Below are 1,154 nucleotides of genomic sequence, written 5' to 3'. Positions count from 1 at the left end.
AGGTGTTTCACACCATTTATCATCTTTGTGGCCTTCTGCTGTCTCTTTCCAGGAGATCCCTGTCTGTTCTGTACTGGGGTGCCCAGAACTGGATGCTGTAATCTAAAGGTGGTCTCACCAGGGCAGAGTAGAGGGGGAGGATCCCCTCCCTCGACCTGCTGGCCATGCTCTTCTGGATGCAGCCCAGGATCCCATTGTCCTTCTTGGCCACCAGGGCACAGTGCTCATGGCCAACCTGTCATCCAGCAGGACACCCAGGTCCCCCTCCTCAGAGCTCCTCTCCAGCAGCTCATCCCCAACCTGTACCAGTGCATGTGGTCGTTCCTCCCTAGGTGCAAGACTCTGCACTTGCTCTGTTAAACCTCATCCAGTTCCCCTCTGCCCAACTCTCTGTCCTGTCCAGCTCTCAGCCTCTGCACAGCACAGCGAGGGATTTGTGCCACGGCCGCGTTCCTCCTCCGCTCTGATTGCTGCTGTGACACGTTCACCTGCTCAGTTTTAAACTACTGAGTGAGTGGGCTTCATTTGGTTGCTGGAAATAGGTGCTGTGAAGACGTGCTGCTGAGGGCACGTCGGCCGTGTGTGCACAGGGAGCTGCAGGCATCCTGTCCACAGAGCTGCTCCGACAGCAGCCTCATCCGAGGCTGTCGCTGAAGTGAACAGTCATTTTGTCATTAGTTTCCCTGAAAGCAAAAGTGGATGACTGGAAAGCAGAACAGCTGTGGGGTGTTCGCTGTGTGCAGGTTCGTGTGGGTGGGGGCAGCTCTGCACGAGGGCCCTCCGTGGTGGGAGCTGTGCTTGGAAAGCCCTCGCTGCTCCTAATCGCAGTGCACGGTGCTGAAGGTGTTTCAGGCATTCAGATGAAGAACTTTAAAGCACGTTGGCTGGCTTCGTTGTTCCTTACTTCAGCAAAAGTAATTTTGCTACGAAAACCAAATGGAAAGCGTAGTATGGTTTCAGCAAGTAACAAAAGGACGTGTCTCATTCTTGGCTTTGCTACAGGGGAGGGATAATGGTGGTGCTCTCCCTGCCTGCAGCATTCTGACATAGGGTGCTGAAAGCAGACCCCAAAAATGCAGAGTGCCTCCATCCAGGTGCACAGTGACTGCTCACACCGGGGCAGCAGGGGAAGGAGCACGCTGCGGGTGGAACGG

The sequence above is a fragment of the Cyrtonyx montezumae genome, unplaced genomic scaffold (assembly GCF_038088225.1).
Source record: "Cyrtonyx montezumae isolate F1298 unplaced genomic scaffold, pur_monq_1.0 scaffold_32, whole genome shotgun sequence".
Classification (NCBI taxonomy): Eukaryota; Metazoa; Chordata; class Aves; order Galliformes; family Odontophoridae; genus Cyrtonyx; species Cyrtonyx montezumae.
The sequence above is the reverse complement of the archived record's forward strand: the minus strand, read 5'-3'. Positions refer to the sequence as shown.